General features: G+C 37.7%; 1 long non-coding RNA gene and 1 other non-coding gene across 2 annotated transcripts; both read right to left on the minus strand.

The window, feature by feature from the left end:
• Window positions 1-287: 287 nt before the first annotated feature.
• LOC107778142 (uncharacterized) lies at window positions 288-2,058 on the minus strand. The gene is made up of 2 exons (XR_001646335.2): window positions 1,891-2,058; window positions 288-686 (listed from the first exon to the last, which is right to left on the minus strand). It is a non-coding gene; the product is annotated as an uncharacterized LOC107778142 (long non-coding RNA).
• A 13,808-nt stretch (window positions 2,059-15,866) lies between these two features.
• Window positions 15,867-15,973, minus strand: LOC142162544 (small nucleolar RNA R71). The gene has a single exon (XR_012693793.1). It is a non-coding gene; the product is annotated as a small nucleolar RNA R71 (small nucleolar RNA).
• Between the last annotated feature and the right edge of the window lie 3,696 nt (window positions 15,974-19,669).

Below are 19,669 nucleotides of genomic sequence, written 5' to 3' on the forward strand. Positions count from 1 at the left end.
AAATAAGAACCTTAAAGACAAATGAAATGCTACATATTGAGGATTACATAGGTCAAAAATGATTAGATAACGTAATTAACTGGAAAAAAGAGGGGGGCGTAACTAACGGGAGAAGCCACTATATGCAATTAAGTGAACAATATGTGTATTTACGACTAACATTCTATGTGATCAATATGTGTTGTTGGCTAAATTAGTCTGCTATAACATTCTATGTGATCTATATGCGTTGTTGGCTAAATTAGTCTGCTTTCTCTGTTGGCAATGGAAAAATCGTGAGATTTCTGTTGTAAAGTTATATAATGCATAAAATTGTTTTATTTCAGTAATTAACTATTGGCCAAAGTTCATCAAGTTGTACAAGAAGGTATATTACTTACTATCTGATATTGCTATAGGTAACCAATAGCCTGGTAAATATATGTATTACATTCTGTTTCCAATTTCCACGTCCTAAAATTCAGAGTGTTAGTTGTGGCATCAACATCCATATGACCACCTCTCCTCTACACTCTAGCAAACTTCAATGATATTAGACCAGGGATGACAAATGTACATATATTATGTCCTAGAGATTAGATTAGTGAAACATAAGATGAATACACACCCAGAGATCCAGACATTCATATGGCCAAACTGATCTACAATGATTGTAAATCTGCTGATATGTTCAAGGTCAAACTGATCTACATGCAAAGAAAAGCATACATGATATGGTCAAACTTCTTTGAAAAATTAAGAAGTTCATAAAAATGCTTAATCAACGATGTTAACTAGGAAACTTAACATAGCTAACAATTTCATGTAGATCAACAAGATAAAGAAAATAAACGGATACCATCAACAAAAGATCATAGAAATGATAACAACATTCAGAAGAAAAATACATTAGAGCCAAATAAAGAAAACACCTCAAATTAAGAGTTCCTTTTGAAATTTACTTCAATAAAACAACTTAAAACCTCGTAAAGAACTAATCTTGGGAGATACCCATAGATTTGAGAAGAAAACAACTTCTTCTGAAATAAGCGTGAAGACAAACGGAAAAAGTTCTGCTCTTGGTACCACAAAAAAATGCTTAATCAAAGCAGAACTGAAAATATAATTTGGAGATGCTTCACTAAATCACCATTCACATGACTATTAGAAATAGGAAAAGATTACAAATAGCTTCTTCCATGCAGTGCAAAGGCAGTTCATACAAGCATATTATCAAACACCATCCGTACAACATCGAGCAAATTGGATAAAGTTGCTGACATGTATGTAAAAATCCAATAGCACACTTTCCAAAAGAACATAGCTTGTAGCCGATACCCACCAACACCAAAACTACAGTAGCAATAACAAATTACATTGAATGAAAGCAAGAATGGAGAAACAATTACCAAAATTGAACAAAATAAAGCGCACACTACATACAACTTGGAACTAAAATTGAGAAAATTGAAAAACAAAACCTTCAACTACCGATGCATGGGGAGCGCAACAATTACCAACCAAGTACGAAGAAGACATTTAAGCAAATACTTCAATATGATAATCCTGGGATGCCCCAAAAAAAACACCACCGAGATCCATAAAAACCAACTTTGAAGGAGAAGGTGCAGTACAGATACATTCGATTAAAGGATAAATAAAAAGGAGTAGCAAAATTGGTATCAATGCAAGGAAGAGCTTAAATAATTCAGAACAATCTCATAGATTACAGTGAAAATAAATTCATTACCTACTCAGTCACTTGATAGAAGATGAAGAAGAACACCACACAGAGAAACAAAGAAGATGAAATGACCAGAATATCTTTTAGTAGGCAAGACGACACCTCTTTTTACGCAAAGACCTTCGACTAACCGATAATGTCAGGAATGAAATCACAAAGAAGCTTACCCTTTCACCTGAGAATCTTGCGGAGCAGCAACACACGACTTCGAATTTCAGAGTTCTGCAGCAAAAAACTTGCAATTTCGAAAGTTTTCTTCTATTTTTCAGACATTAACCCTAGATTCACGCCCATTTTTTTTTGTATTTGAAGTGAAAAACTCACATTGTTGAAGAATATTGTTAGGACAAAATTTTAGCGACGGAATTGGCGACGGATCGAATTTCTGTCGCTAATAATAACTAATGAAATTTTATTTTAAAATGGAACTAGATTTTTAGCAACGGAAATAGTGACGGACCTAATTTCTATCGCGAATAATATCAAATGAAATTTTATTTTAAGGAAACTAGCGACGGAAAATTTTGTCGCAATCAACTTTAGAATGTCTTGATAAGTAAAATGACTGCAGCGATAGATTTTTTGACGGTAAATCTGCCGCTAGGTTTTAATAATTTTGTTGCTCCACTTCCATCACTAATTTTGTAGGTAAAATAAAGGCGCTAACATTTAGCGCCAATTTTAGCGACAAATATAAGTTTTTGTCGCTATTTCTGTCGCTATATTTTATACAAATTCTTTTTGTAGCTTATTTGGCGACAAACTACAAAATGCGTCGCTAATTCGTTGTTATGTAGCTACGAAGTATCTCTTGTCACTAAATTCCATTGCTAAACGCTGTTTTTTTGTAGTGGAATAGGTCTTGTGTGCAAAATTTGAAGTCAATCAGAGTTGTTTTGGTATGAATCGGCATTGGTTTCAGAATTCGGAAGTTCATAGTTCATAGGCTTGAATTTAGGTTGCACCTCATAGAATCAATGTTATTTGAAGTGATTTTTGGCCTCGAGTAAGTTCATTATATGTTTTGGGACTTGTTGGTATATTCGGACGGGGTCCGGGGGCCCCGGGTGTGAAATAAATTGAACCGGATCGAAATTTGGACTTAGATTGCTAAAGTTTCCAGCTTCTAGTGTCATCGCACCTGCAGAGGGATTAGCTATATGTGCGGACTGACAAAAGCGGGCAGTGGACCGCAGAAGTGAAGCTGGCTTTGCCCAGTTGGGATCGCAGGTGCGAAGTGGTTTCTGCATTTGCGAGTCCGCAGGTGCGGAGAAGTGGTTGCAGTTGCGGATGGGGGCAAGTTTGGTCGGTCATCGCAGAAGCGGAGAGTTTTCCATAGGAGTGCACTCGCAGGTGTGAGATTTTATCCGCAGATGCGGAATCCCCTGCGCTTAAGTGGAATCCGCACCTTCGATGGTTTTTCCGCAGGTGCGGCATCGTAGAAGCGACAAAAAGGTCGTAGAAGCAGAAGTCGCTGGGAAGAAATAAGAAAATGTTTGATTCATAATCCATTTTTGGACTTAGAGAGCTCGGTTGAAGGTAATTTTTCGAGAGTTTTTCAAGAAAAACTTTGGGATTTAAGTCGTTCGGAGTTGCATAATCGAGAGAAAGGCCTATTAGTTGATTGAGTTAGCGTGAGTTAAAGTAACTGATTTTCCTAACCTTGTGTTGGGGAATTACCCCTTAGGATTTGTATCGGTTGTGATAATTGTGATATGTTAAAGCCGTGTACGCAAGGTGATGAGTGTGTACACGATCTAAATACGAAAATTTCCGATTTTGGCTATGTAGATTCCTTTCATGCCATAATTGAGTTACCTTAACATTTTACAGTCACCATTTCTAGTCTATTTTCACATATCTACTTGTCTTACTCTCTTACATGCTAATATCCATGCATGTTTAATTGAAGTTCTTATTTCCTTTATTCTGCGTTCATTATTTAATTGTTGAACTCTTTACTTGAAGTTATTAAATCGTGGAATATCTTGTTGTTGAAATTGGTATTGAGATATCAAGGTCGTGATTCACATTGAGGCAGAGTGTTAAGTTGTGAAATACCATTATGTTGAGTTGTTCATTCTGGTTGTTATTGTTTAGACTCTTGTGTACATTGTGGTTGAGCCATGGGCTCTTTATAGTGAAAATACTATTATTGTTTGGTTTCTCTTGCAAGTTGTGATATTGGGCACTTGAGGTGTGATTGGTGATACATTGTGATATTGATACGCATGTAGTGGTATAAGGTTTTGGGGTTGAAACGCATACGGTGATATAAGGTGGGCTTGACATGCGTGGCTAGTAGGGGAACTACTAGAAGTCATGCGGTGTGATAAGGTGGGCTAAAACGCGGGATGCTATTTCGGAAAAATGGTTTTCAAAACTAATGTAAAGGCTTCCACGGTGATATATGGAAAGATTGTGACTTATTCTTGTGATTTGAGACTACGAGGTGGTACCTCGGTAGTGACTCTTATGGCATTTCTCCATTGTTGCACTTGTCTTTAGTTGTTATTTCCTTAGCATACTATTAATTATTTTCTACGTGTTGCACTAATTGCTTTGTTCCGTGTAGCTAATCTTGATATGTTATTTGTTGTTTCAATTTCATTATTGTCCTTATTACACTGTCTTACACTTGTTTAGTCTTTTTATTTATTCTAGTAGGGCCCTGACCTGACCTCGTTACTACTCTACCGAGGTTAGGCTTGGCTCTTACTGGGTACCGTTGTGGTGTACTCATGCTACTCTTCTGCACATCTTTTTGTGCAGATCTAGGTACTTTCTATCAGTCCAGGCATTAGATAGGGTTCTGCTACGGAGACTTCAAGGTATACATGTCGGTGTTTGCAGGCCTCGGAGTCCTCCTCTCTCTAGATCTCTTTATTTATTATTTTTTCATATATAGACATTGATGTATAGGATTATCCAATATTTCTACTTAGAGCTTGTGACTTATGTTTTGTCGGGTCTCGAGAGTTGTATATGCTGAGTTGCAAGTTTGTTTTATATAGTTGTTGAGTTTGAGACTTAATTATTAATTCAGTTATTTCGCATGTTTGTTAGGCTTTCGTCTGACATCCTACGGAGGGAAATTGGGACTGTGACACTAACTAAAGATCCTTACTATAACCTAGGTCCATTAATATTAGAACCTCATTTTTAATACTCGAAATACATTACAAGACCTGGTTCTCATATACACTGTATAAATCTGAACAACATGTATCAAGCTATAATCTTAACTCAAGATGTAATTACATGACCTATCACATAACTCAGACGTTCATTGTAATAACTTTTGACTACAATAGCTGCTCAAAACAAATCTGATACCAGTAGTAAACCTCATATCAAATAAAACCTTGTCTTAACCCCTCGTACACTACCAATTTTGGAAGAAACATGCAGAAAGCTATAACCACTTATCAGATCAACTAGTCATGGAGCTATCACGTCCGATATGTACCGTTGCCAAACTCTAAGCTTACAAATGACATTATTCTTCCAAACATACCGCAATCAAGACCGATAGAATATGTTCCCTGTCCAATAACCTTATCTCAACAAATACAAGTGGCTCAACTGCCATGCCACAGAAATATTATCTATAACCACAAGACGTGTAATTCGGTCACCAATAAGCAATAATTTGAATGTAACCAATGATGAAAGATGAATCAAATGAGAGAACCATCTTGCAAGCTCTACAGGTAGCACCACAAACGCAATGCTATGAATCCATTACCCATAGTAGAACCAAGACATACGAATCTAACATGAAGGATCATATTCCAATATAACTCTGTTGTAATACATGACCTTATCCAAACATCGGCCCATATAAAATACCTCAAGCCATAATGCTCAAAATCAACAATAGGCCCCAAATTAGCTTCGTCCATACACAAATAGGTAAATAACCCTCCAAAGTCCACAATAACCTGACCACAATACATACTATTAGCTGCCTAACCTAGCCATATCTTCATAGTCCACAACCAAGGAATAACCTACCTTTGATACTCCCAGTCTCCAAATCACAACAATACTAAAATCTCTATATTTGATCCTGACTCGACCACCCAAATAACTAACACCTCTCTCATACACAATCATATCACGAGAAATATTTCCCTAATTCTTTCATGCTACATAGTAAAATCTTAACGTCAAAAGCCAATCAACCAAGCGATTACCATAATGCCGGTCAAGCACTGGTAAGCCAAACACAATAAACCTTTCTGAAATGTACAATCTTCTCAGGTAATACCACATAGTTCCAGCATTCTTTTAAATATCTGAAACTGTCTATGCTGCCTAGAACTCATGACCTTCCTTTCGATACAGAACCACAAACTTGTACATGCACTTCTGAATCCCACACGATACACCGTCTCTAACATATCATAATGTAAAAGCATCAGAATCCCATTAACAACTCTGAGCCACAAGCAAGATATAGACTCAATCCGCCAGAAACCTTCCACCTGATCTCATCTAGGAGAAAAATCACAACGCACAATAAACTCCATATGCCTATAGAAGATATACATCTCAAACCGTGTTAGGAATCATTGAGAACTCTTTGAAACCCATTGGCACAAGACCGGACCATCAAAGTTGAATCCATCTAACTCAACGAAGTCACGTAGGTCGCAAACCCAAGTGTATTACCACACAACATTAGTAAAGCCTCACCGTATCACAAGAACCAAAAGAACAGATCATACCATCATCATACTGATCCAACCTAATACTAAGCCTTCCGAATTGCTTTCGAGATAACACTTCTCCTTGCCATTACACTATGACCCTTAACCAAAACTCACCACAAGAGATTCTATCATGAAACCACATCGCCCTAAAGCCCATAAGCTACTGTATTCCATCTTAAGCACCCAAAATACTACATTCAAGATACCCACTCCGAAGATACCTTCTATGAACTAAAGACGTTTCTTAATCCCTCGGAACTGAAACATAGAATCAATTATGATACAGAAATACTAAAATCCAACTAGTCGTGATGGCACCTAACCCAATCCGCTAGGTAAGCCAAGTAGCATTCAACACAACTCAAATGAGAATAATAAGAGTAAATGAGTAAAAATAACTGAATTTCTATTCAATCTCCTAAGGATTTAGTAGTATAAGTCATGAGCTTCTAAGACCTAGAGTTTACAAAGCTGGTACAAAATAAATACATCATCTGTTCAAAATATACATAGCAGATTTACAAATCTAGAGCTACCAAGTATAAATGGTAGCTATAACCGGAACACATGTAGATGTTCAATGCCAGCTCCCGCTATACATAGCAACATCAACTCCAAGATCTGCACGCAAGGTGCAGAATTGTAATATGAGTACAATCGACCTCATGTACTCAATAAGCAACAAACCTAACCTTAGATTGAAAGCAGTGACAAGATCAGAAGACGGTTAGAATCCAACACCAATAGCCAATAATAACTCGTAATAAAATAATGAGAACAACAAAGGTAAATAACTCAAGGGATATATGCTCAACTTGTTCACAGTTACAAAAAAGTAGGCATGCTTTTCAGGTAAAATAACCAATTTCAAATCAAACTACTGAAAAACATCTGAACATGAGTTTATCAAAAGAACTGTATTCCCAATTAACAACACCATATAAGAATCTCTATCTACCAATTAGCATGAGGAAAGTACATATTTATGCCTAAATGTCAATATACATGTCAAATCATCAATCATCATATATCATGTAGCATGAGGAATATACAAATCTATGCCTACATGTCAAATTATAAATGTCGCATTATTGTCTAACATGAGAAAAATCCATCTCTATGCCTACATGCCAAGTACGCTTGTTAAATGAATGACTTCATGGTGCTATCCCCAGGTACTCTCACTCCCAACATACTCAAGTTGTCTGTCTCAAATTCCTACATCATCACACACACACACACAATCACTCAACACTGTACGGGTGCCTGGCTCATAAGCCCCTCACCAAAGTATGTGTATATATCACAGTGCATGTGCTCATTGCTGGTATGTCAGACTCCAGAGGGGCGGATCCTACCCAAGCGCTAATCAAAAGCCAATAAGGCCTGCTACGGCATGCAGCCTAATCTACAATAATAATAGTAGTAGTAATAAAGCCATTATGGCATGCTGCGGCATGCAGCCCGATCCACAGCAACACTACACGGCTCTAAGGCCCACCTCAGTCATCAACCACTCAAGTCTCAAGGGCTCACAATGTCATACCACTCAGCTCAACAACTCCACATATGGAAGATCAATGATAACATGCGATGTAACAATGAACGATGAACAACGAATGAGATATGATATGCAAATGGAAAATCATGACTGAGTATATAATTACAGTTAAATCAGATAACTCAAAATATCATAAATAGCCTAGTTAGGTCTCAATCGAATAAGTACATAGCCTAAACATGATTTCTAATGTGAATTACAGCTCAAATAAGCAACAACTAGGGGAAAACATGGATGTAACAGGGAATGGTAGCAGAACAAGTAGAGTACTAGTCTAAAAATCAACTTGAATCATGATTACCCCAGTGCACACCCACGCGCCCGTCACCTAGCATATGTGTTACCTAAACACGTCACTAATAACATGGTTCACAAGAATAATTACCCTTAATTTCAAGTTTAGAATTGTTACTTATTTCGAACAAGCCAAATCATATACCGAGCAAACTAAATAACACTCTAGAAATGCCATCTCGCGTAAATCAACCTCTGAATGGATTGAAAGTATCCAAAAGCAACTCAAAAACATCAAATAATGTCAAAAAAAACCAACCCAAATGATAAAGGTCGAATATTTAATCAAAACTTAAAGTCAACCCAAAAGGTCAACCCAGACCCGCACCTCAAAACCCGATAAAATTTACAAATTCCGATAATCCATTCGGATACAAGCCCAACCACACTAATTTCACTCAAATCTAACTCTGAATTGATGTTCAAAACTCAAATATTCACTTTAGGAAAGTTTAGATAAAAACTCTCCAATTTCTCTTTTAAAATCATCAATCAAATGCCAAAATCGAAGATGGAATCATGGAATATAATCAAAACCGTGTCAAAAATATTTATCCCACTCCATGTGGTAAAAAATGCCTCCAAAATCGCCAAAATCCGAAGTCCCCAACTCAAAATATGACAAAATAAACAAACCCTCGAATTTATAAGCTTTTGCCTAAACATTTCGCTTTTGCGAACCACCTGTAGCTTCTATGGCATCGCTTCTGCGACAAAAGGTCCGATTTTGCAGAAAAATACCAAATAGCCGACCTCTTACACCTGCAGAAATTCTTTCGCTTCTGCGCAAATGCAGGTGTGAGGAAAACCTCCCTTCTGCCCCTTTTTCCGCTTCTGCGCCCAAGGACCTCACATCTGCGCTGCCTCATGCGGCCAAAATTCCGCATCTACGAATCCCTGCTCCCAATTCCATTTTGTGCTTCTGTGCTATGCTTGCCACATTTGTGGCTTCGCACCTGCGCCCATGTTTTCGCAGGTGCGGTCACACAAGAACTTAGCCAAAACCAGCATTCACCAGTAAATTCCAAAATTTTCTGAACCACGTCTGAAACTCGCCCGAGCCCCTCAAGGCCCCGTCCGAACATACCAACAAGTTTCAAAGAATAACACGGACCTACTCAATGCCTCAAAATCTCACATAACATCCTCAAAACCGTTTGCATCTCAAATCAAACTTGATGAACTTTTAAACTTTTAACTTCCAAAACTCGTACCGAACCATATCAAATCAACTCAGAATGACCTCCAATTTTGCACATAAGTTCCAAATGACATAACGGACCTATTCCAACTCCCCAAATAACAATTCAAATCTGATATCATCAAAGTCAACTCCCAGTCAAACTTATGAACTTTCCAAACTTTTAAATTGCCAACTTTCGCCAATTAGCGCCAAAACCTTCTAAAAATATCCAAATGCAAATCCATGCATATGCCCAAGTCCAAAATCACCATCCGGAACTAATAAAATCATCAAAACTCTGTTTCAAGGTCAGTTACACAAACGTCAAATTTGGTCAACTCTTCCAACTTAAAAATTCTAAAATGAGAATTACTCTTCTAAATCAATCTCAATCACCCGAAAATCAAAATTAATGATTCACACAAGTCATAATACATCATACGAAGCAACTCATACCCTCGAATCACCGAAGAAATGAAAATGCTCAAAACGATCGGTCGGATTGTTACACATAGATATCCCAGTAATAGGTCAAATGGGAAACACGAAGATAACTATACAAAGAGCACAAACAAGAAAGTAACACACAAAATAACAACATTAATAGAGACCCAAGTAGAGGACATGTAAGTGTTTAACGAACGAGAAATCATAGCAGAAAATCCAATTCTTCTCACACGGTAACATCCAACTGGCCAATCTTATCTCATACAACATGACAATATTCATCGTGCCAACACCATAACGAGCGCACGAAAATAACCCTTGTGCCAAACATAGCCCTAAGACCCCAATCCTCATCTCTTGTTACATCTCTTGTTACAGATTAGAAGCTCAGGTAGCAAGACAATAATAGATATAATGGGTATTCATGAAGTTACGATCAATCAAGTATGTAAACAGTCCGAAAAAAACACATTAAATTCCTTTTAAGATGTCATATGTTCTAACATGATTTCTAACACAATTAATTGAGTTTATTAGTCATAGTATTAAATAAAGCATAAGTCAAAGAATTACTAAATTCACCAAGCATAAAGAAAGCATATACTTTCCCCTTTCTGGGCATGGAAACCCTGCCACATGTGTATACGCTCGTCACCTCATATATGCAATACCCCCTATGTAGCAAACAATATCATTTAGTAGGAAAACTTTTCTCAACAAAGCTAGGCAAGACATGTACCTCATTCCGGAATACAATCAACAATCAAGCACAATATTTTCCTTTAAGACAAGCTTCCAACCAATTGAATCTAGTCAAATATCATTCAATTAATTCAAAACAAGCTTTAGAAACTACCAACGAATGAAAAAGGTTCAATTTTGATTATTTTTGAAAAAGTCAATCCCGAGCCCGCGTGGTAGAAATCCGAGATTCGAACCAAATCCAATTACCCATTCACCACCGAGCTCGGCTATATAATTTGTTTTGAAATCCGACCTCAATTTGAGGTCTAAGTCTCAATATTTACAAAATTCCTAAATTCTACCCAAAACCCCCAATTCTACTTTGAAATTCATAGATTTGATGTTAGAAACTCATGAAAAGTAATGGAGAATTGATATACAAAAAATTAGAGTTTCTTACCAAAGAATTTGGGATGAAAAGCTCTCAAGAAAATTGCCTCTAAAGTGTTTAGGGTTGAGGAATGGTGTAAAATAAGCTAAGTCCTGTTTTCCCCCTCTCTACCAAGCAGCAGGTGTCGCATTGGCGAACTGTGATGCCCCCAATTGCGACACATTGATCGCATATGCGATCAATGCATCAGGCCCAGTGAAGCCGCACATGCGACATACTTATCGCATATGCAAAATGCCCACCTTCGTAAATGCGGATAATTGCTTCACATTTGAGAAGCTACCCAAAATGCCGAGTGGTTGCAAATGCGACTAAATCATTCGCAAAAGCGACACACATTCCTTTGCAAAAAGCAAACTTCTCCTCACAAATGCGTGGTCCAACCCCCAATCCCTCTTTCACAAATGTGATCTAATGACAGTAAAAGCGAGGCTTGCAAATGTGAGCCTGACATCACAATTACGATATCTGCAGGCTTCCACTAGCAAAGCCTTGCACCAACAGTTCAATAATCATCCAAACTCTTCCATAACTTATTTGAAACTCACCCGAGCCCTTCGGACTCAAAATCGAATATGCACAAGTGTAATTCATTATACAAACTTGCTCGCTACCTCAAATCATCAAAATAACATCAAATAATACGAATCGACCATCAAAACTCAAAAAATTCAACTTAAAACTCATTTTCATAACTTTTCACTTAATGGGCTGAAATACGCTCGAGTCACCTCAACCCCAACCAAATGTGCGTACAAGTTCAAAAATATTATACGAACTTACTGGAATCGTCAAAACTCTGATCTGAGGTCATTTATTAAAAATGTTGGTCTTGGTCAACTCAAGTCCAATTTTAGGCCAAAAATTACATTTTCTTCAAAATATTACGTAAAAAGTTTCCGAAAAATGATATGGACTACGCACGCAAATCAAAAAATATTAATAGAAGCTATAAGAGGTCTCAAAATAAGGAAATTAAGGCTAGCACTCAAAATGACCGGTCGGGTCGATACACACAAATTGTAGTTAATTTTCAAGTCCTAAATATTAGGGAAATGGTTTAAATGACTATTTTATATAGTGCAAAATCAATTCGGTAAAAAAGGCGAACGATATTTCGCTAAGGGCATTCGTGCTTTTAACATAGTATAAATATAGATAAATATATAAAATAAAGGATGATCAATTGATTACTATTTGCTGAAAAATTATATTATGTATATATGTCAAAATGAGGGAAGGATAAAAGTTTACCTAGTTAAATTTGGAACTTATTATTTGACATGAATTCCAGTGATGCTCTAAGAATTCCTTAATAATAATTAAAAAAAAAAAACCTTAATACTACACGACCAAAACGCCTAAATCATTGAATTATGCTTAGACTTGTGCAACAAAAGCTTACTTGATAACACTTGTATTCTTCCTTAATAATAGTAGTATCTGTTATTATTGTCAAAATTGAAAAATGAAAATCATAAATAAATAGCTCTAACAGTTAGAGAAGAATTTTAGATTGTTGGACCAGATGGGCCTATTAGGTGAGGTTGGGCCTAATCAATGAGGACCTAAATCTGCATTTATGAATGTGGGTCCTTTTTGGATCTCATAGAAATAAATTGGTAAGTAGTAGTAATAGCAAGGACGCCGACACAATACGATTCCGTAGCAGAAAATTATGGGTGAAATTTAAAAATAGCCAGATTTATAAGTGGTAATTAAAAAATAGTCACAGTTACAAAAGTAATTGAAATTTAGCTACTTTTATGTAAAGATAAATTTGAACAAAAATACTGTTCAAAATTCGAAAAATATTCCAGCATAATATACTGGAGTTCGAATTTTTTAAATGTGAACTTCAAGCATAATATACTGGTCCAGCATAATATACTGGTCCAGCATAATATGCTGGAAGTTCATACACAGGTGCTTCAATCTCCAGTATATTATGCTGGAACTTTCCGTGTGATGGAGTTCCAGCATAATATGCGAGAAGTTCATACACAGATGCATCAATCTCCGGTATATTATGCTGGAACTTTCCGTGTTGCAGCAAAATAGTAGCTATGTTTTAATGAGTTTGCTAACAGTGGCTATTTTTAATTACCAATTCGAAAACTGGCTAGCTCGTGCTATTTTTACGAAAATTATGCTTAGAACTTTTTAAAACCTTCGTTTATTTTGAGTTTTGACCCAGTTATGAAAAGTAGTCCGTCTCTAGAATTTTGATTCCAGCGCCAGAATTTTGAAGCACCAGAAATTCTGAGGATCATCAGATTTTTCAGCCAACAATGCTAAAAAGTTCTTAAATCTTTTATTGTTCAGGTCAAAAAAAATATTTTATTTGTGTTTCGTCCATTCCGTACGAGTGGCCCAATGACTTTATGAAAATGCAGCAAATCTTAAAAGGTAAGAAAAATTGGTTTGAAAGACAAACTTTGACCGTTGTAGTAAAGTATTATTATAAAGTATGACTGTTATAGATAAATTTGGCAGTAGTTAACTATAATTTATTTGTAATGGAAGAATATTATTGGTGCTATGTTCAATTTTTTATTGGCTTTTTCAAGGAATATGGTTCTATTGGGGTCGGTAGGCGGTACAGAAGAATAAGATTGTTATGTAACTGAATTGAAAAGTTAAATTCTATTCTTTTTTTATAAAAATAAACGTTAGTGCTACAAATCAATGTAATGTGATATATTATAACCTTTAAGAATGTGAAACATGATTTTTCTTTAAAGAAACATTGAAGTTCACTGATGTGTGGCTATAATTCATGGTTTTGCACGTGACTTGCGTATTATATATTTAAATGTTAAATTATACTTTGTTTGAGCGTAATATAGTCTATTTTATGCGTAAGGTGCATCAAAGATGAAATTAGAGCTAAAGTAATACTTAAAAATCGAAAGTGCGCTCGAGAACGGTGAAAAGGAGAAGGCGGGCAAAAGCCAGCTCGACCAGGCTTTAGCCTAGTGAGGCCAGCTTAAAGCCAGGTCCAACGCGTTAGCCTGGCGACACCAGCTTAAAGCCAAGCCTAGCCAGGCCTTAGCCAGCTTAAAGTCAGGCTGAGGCTGGCATTAGCCAGGCAACGCCAAGCCTAAGGACAGGCTCAGTCCAAGTTTTGAAGGTCTTAATTGTTTCCCGGCTTGACTAGGAGTTGACCTATACGTTTAGGGCTTGTCCCAAACATATAAATAGACCAGAAAATGCCACTTTGAAAGACTTTTACAACCAGAGGCAAGAATAGCTCGTGGAACACTACTTAGGAGTTGGAATCATTGATTTCTACATCTCTTTATCCTTACTCTGTAATTTAATTATGCAAATTACTTTGGATATTGGTACTATGAGTATGAGTAGCTAAACTCATAATCTAGGATTTTGATGGAACTTGTTGAAGGATGATTTTCTCGTTACGTTAATATAGATTTTCCATAGTATTCTCTATATTTGTTCAACTATATGCTTATTGATGTTGATTGAAGGGCCCTCAATTAGCTGTTCCTATTTAGTGTGCATTACTCGGAAGAGAGTGCATATTTAGGTAGTTGTTGAACATCATCACTCCTAACGTGTATGAGGGATCAATACGAATGGTTTAAAGGTGGGATTAGGGATAACGAAACCTTGGGTGCGATCTAAGTGAGTTGTACTTAAAGCTAGCTAGCGTAATTCGGGAGAATATGTCTAGTATATTGTTGTAATTACTCGGGAGAGAGTTACGACAGTCAGAGTGCTCATGATCGATAGAGAAGACTTAGGCAAATTTATAGCAAACGTAGCGAAAAGGATTCCGACAATAGGGAAAATCAGAACCTTAAATCATTTCAATTCTTGTTTACAAATCATTCATAGTTAGTTCTTAATTACTGCATTTTTATTACGTAATTTTTAGTTAGTAAACATCCAATCTGTTACTTAAAAATCTCTGAAGATTGAATACGTGAATTTCTGTGAGTCCAATAGTTGTGATTGATACGTTAATTCCATGTGGGATTCGACTCCGGACTTGTTAACCGAATATATTTGCAGCGACCACTTTGTCCTTTTTATAAGGTATAGTTGGGCATGATAAAATTTTGACGTCGTTGCCGGAAAATTAACGGTGTTATTAATTGCAGTTAAAAAGTAGTGCAAAAATTCTTAGTGTAGTCAATTTTCTTCAATTTAAACTAAATTCATTGAAATTCTAACATTTATAGTCTTGGGTGTTACAGTTGCATGCCTAGAAACTCCTCAAGAACTGGTGAATTGTTTGAAGCATTATCAGATCCTGAGAAAGTTTTCAAGGCATTGAATCGTGCAAACAAGAAAGGCAAACACACATAGAACTCAATAGAACTAATTGAACCAGACATGGGAGATGAAATAAACAACAGAAATAATGGGGATGACCCGAACAATCAGGGTGTGGTGCCGCTTGTGCTAGAAGCAGCATTGTACGATTGGGCACAACCCACCACTAACAACTTATCAACTGCAATTGTAGTCCCTCAGATACAAGCAGAATTATTCCAAATCACAAATAACATGCTACATTTGTTGCAGAAAAAGGGACTGTTCTCGGGGTCATACGTTGAAGATCTTCAGTAGCATCTGAAAGAATTTCCTATCAATTTGTGCCACACAGAGGCAACATAACGTGACAACGGAAGCAATACGACTGTTCTTGTTTCCATTCTCAGTGATAGGAATGGCTCAGACTTGGCTTAATTCACTCCCCCATAAATTCCATCACTACTTGGGAGGAATTAGTCAAACAATTTGTGAACAAATTTCACCCACCCAACAAGACTGCTTAACAAATTGATGAGATATTGAGCTTCATATAAAAACCAACAGAGACATTACAAGAAACGTGGGAGAGGTTCAAGGGTCTGCTGGTTACATGTCCACATCATGGTATTCTGGAGCAAATGTTAGGGCAGAGGTTTTACATGGGTTTGGCAGATAGATTGAAAGCCAATGTTGATGTTTCAGCAGATGGAGCATTTTTTAGCAAAACATTCAGAGAAAGCAAGATATGACTGGACAAGATGGCACAAAACTCAAGATGGACAACAAGAAATGCTCCAATCACTCTTGTAGTTCACTCAGTGGCTTTAGACCCAACTAACTCCATAGCTAAAAATATGGCCACTCTAGTGACACAAATGAGCATCTTCACCAAAGAGGTTGATAAATCAGGCCAGAAGCAGCTGGTACACATAGTTGATGCAACTAATGGGGGCTTATGTACATCATGCATTAATCAACCATATGTCTGCTTGTGGAGTGCGGAAGGTGATAACCAACAATATCAAGAGAGCATGAATTATGTGGCCAACTATGGGGGACAGAGGCAAGGTGGTCAGAATTGGGGTTAGCAGAATCAACAATATAGGCCAGCTCAGCATCAGTACAACAACAGCAATAACCTTGGGGCTATGCGACCACAGGGTCAAGTGGTGCCTTACCAAAGGAAACAGGGTTACAACCAGCAAAATCAGCAGCAGGCTTATCAACAACCTCAACAACAACAGACTGTGAGACACGAAGATAGGTTTGCTAAACTTGAGGGAATGATGCAACAAATGATTGGGTCCACTAGAAAAGTAACTGACAGAGTAGACTCACATGAATCAGTGATAAAGAATAATGAAATCCAATTAGGACAGATTTCTATGGCCTTAAATAATCGTCCCCACGGGACGTTACCTGCAGACACACAAATCAATCCAAAAGAGCAGGGCTCGAAGCAGCTTATAGCAGTGAATCTCCGAAATGGTAGAGACCTAGATCTGGAGCAAGAAATTGCTTGCGAAAGCAGACCGACTGAGACACTGGTGCCAGTACCCATTGAGATAGATGATTCAGCAGGGTTAACTGAGGTGACAATACAACATGCGTAAGATGCCAGCAAAAAACAAGAGGTTGTGAAAGAGACTGAGGTTGTACCGGAACCTATAGTAGAAGCAGTGCCTGAACAAGAAAAAAAATCAAATCACAGGGAAGAAGCAACCTCCAACACCATTCCCACAGAGATTGGTCAAGTATCAAAAAGATGAGCAGTACAAGAAATTCTTGGAGATGTTGAAGCAAATTCAGGTAAACATTCCATTGATTGATGCATTAAAGGAGATGCCTGGTTATGCGAAAATGATGAAGGACTTGATGTCCCGCAAGTTCGACTTTCAAGAGTTGGCCACGGTTACAGTGACTCAGACCTGTAGTGTTGTTGTGATGAGACCCATAGCTGAGAAGTTGTCTGACCTAGGGAGTTTCACAATCCCATGCGCGATAGGCAACTATGCATTTGCTAAGGCATTGTATGATCTGGGAGCAAGCATAAACCTTATGCCCCTAGCTATCTACAAAAGGCTAGGCATTGAGAGCTAGACCCACGTCTATGTTACTACAGCTAGTTGACCAGACAGTGAATAGGCCCTTTGGTATTATTGATGATGTATTAGTACAGGTTGGGAAGTTTGTATTCCCAGCAGATTTTGTTATTCTAGAATGTCGGGTTGACGAGGAAATTCCCATAATTTTGGGAAGACTATTCTTGGCCACTGGGAGAGCTTTAATTGATTGTGAAACTGGAGAGCTCAAAATGAGATTAAATGATGAAGAGATAACATTCAACATGCATAAATCGATGCGGCGACCAAGAGAATTTGCTAATTGCTCTCTTATAGATGACATGGATATAGTTTTGGAGGAGGAAGATGAGGCATTGAACACTAAAGACCCTCTAGCAGCCTATCTCATGAACTTATATGAAGCTAATGGTGAATACTTGGCAAAGTAGATACTTGCTCTTGAAGGCCAAGGTTTTTGGAGAAGGGAGCCCAAATTTGAGCCTTTTCACTTAGAGGAAAGAAAAACTCCTCCAGCTAAGCCATCGATAGAAGAGCTACCAAAGTTGGAATTGAAGCCACTGCCATCTCATCTTAGGTATGCATTCTTAGGACCTAACTCAACTTTACCTGTTATTATCCCATCTAGTTTATTAGATATGCAGGCAGAACAGCTTTTGCAGGTACTGACTGAGTGCAAGATTGCAATTGGGTGGACCATTATAGATATTAAGGGGATCAACCCGGCCTTTTGTATGCATAAGATTTTACTGGAAGATGGGCACAAACCTTCTAGAGAACATCAAAGAAGGCTGAACCCCAACATGAAAGAAGTGGTGAAGAAAGAAGTGATTAAGTGGTTAGATGCGGGAATCATATTCCCCATCTCTGACACCAAATGGGTTAGCCCAGTTCAGTGTATGCCAAAAAAGGGAAGTATGACGGTAGTGAAAAATGAGAAGAACGAATTGATCTCTACACGAACAGTCACAGGTTGGCGAATCTATATGGATTACAGGAAGTTGAACTTGGCTACCAGGAAAGACCATTTCCCACTGCCATTCATTGATCAGATGCTAGATAGATTGGAAGGGAGATCCCACTTTTGCTTTTTGGATGGGTACTCGGGGTATAATCAGATCTCTATTTCCCCGGAGGACAGAGAAAAAACATCGTTCACCTACTCTTATAGAATCTATGCTTTTCGGAGAATGTCATTTGGCCTATGCAACGCACCTTCCACATTCCAAAGGTGCATGATAGCCATCTTCACGGATATGGTAGAGAAAATAATGGAGGATTTCATGGATAATTTCTCAGTGGTGGGGAATTCATTTGATGACTACCTTATAAACTTAAGAAGAGTATTGAAGAGGTGTATCGAGAAGAATCTGATACTCAACTGGGAAAAGTGTCATTTCATGGTACAGGAAGGTACAGTCTTGGGGCACCTAGTGTCAAGTAAGGGCATTGAGGTAGATCAAGCAAAGGTTTATGTGATAAAAAAGCTTCCACCACCCACTTCCGTCAAAGCAATTAGAAGTTTCCTTGGGCACGTCGGCTTCTATAGGAGATTTATAAAAGATTTTTCCAAAATTCTAACCCCTTGTGTAAATTGCTTGAAAAGGATCACTCTTTCGTGTTTTCTGATGACTGCAGGGTAGAATTTGAGGAACTAAAGAAGAGACTGGTAATAGCACCGATCATAGTTGCCCCTGACTGGGAGAAACTATTTGAGATGATATGTGATGCGAGTGACTATGCTGTGGGAGCAGTTCTTGGGGTAGCACAAAGATAAAATCATGCATCCAATATACTATACAAGTAGAACGCTGAGTGAAGCCCAGCTAAATTACACTGTGATCGAGAAGGAGATGCTGACAATAGTGTTCGCATTTGACAAATTTAGGTCATACTTGATAGGCTCGAAGGTAATTGTTTATACTGACCATGCTGCTCTCAGATACTTAATTGAGAAGAAGGAGTCAAAACCGTGCCTGATTCGATGGGTACTACTGCTGCAAGAATTTGATTTGGAAATCCGTGGCCGAAAGGGAACGGAAAACCAAGTAGCTGATCATTTGTCTAGGCTGGAAGGAGCTGAGAAAAAGGTTGAGGTAGAGGAGATTTTGGAAACTTTCCCATATGAACAACTACTAACCATGAGTCTTGAGCGCCATGGTATGCAGACATTGCAAACTACTTGGCGAGCGATATTGTTCCTTATGACATTTCCTCTATCCAAAAGAAAAAGTTCTTTCGTG

This window comes from Nicotiana tabacum, chromosome 7 (assembly GCF_000715075.1).
Source record: "Nicotiana tabacum cultivar K326 chromosome 7, ASM71507v2, whole genome shotgun sequence".
Lineage (NCBI taxonomy): Eukaryota > Viridiplantae > Streptophyta > Magnoliopsida > Solanales > Solanaceae > Nicotiana > Nicotiana tabacum.